We start from the raw sequence: 264 nt of genomic DNA on the forward strand, positions 1-264 counted from the left end.
CCGCCGCCCCCTATCCCCCAACCCAGGCCATTCCCGTAAAAAAATAATTTAAGAGAAAATTATTTTAGGGAAATATTTTAAATTTAAAAGTGTTTACGCACTGTTCATGAGTGAAAGCATAACAATAACAGACAACAGAGATAACAGAATATCAATGCTATGAACAATTTTTCTTTTGCCAATTGTTCTTGGACTAACGAAAGAACTCTACAGATTATCTGAAAACGAAAGAATGAAATGAATGTTTAATTTGTAAAAGATAGT

The sequence above is a fragment of the Solanum tuberosum genome, unplaced genomic scaffold, assembly GCF_000226075.1.
Source record: "Solanum tuberosum cultivar DM 1-3 516 R44 unplaced genomic scaffold, SolTub_3.0 scf00021, whole genome shotgun sequence".
In the NCBI taxonomy this organism is placed as follows: domain Eukaryota; kingdom Viridiplantae; phylum Streptophyta; class Magnoliopsida; order Solanales; family Solanaceae; genus Solanum; species Solanum tuberosum.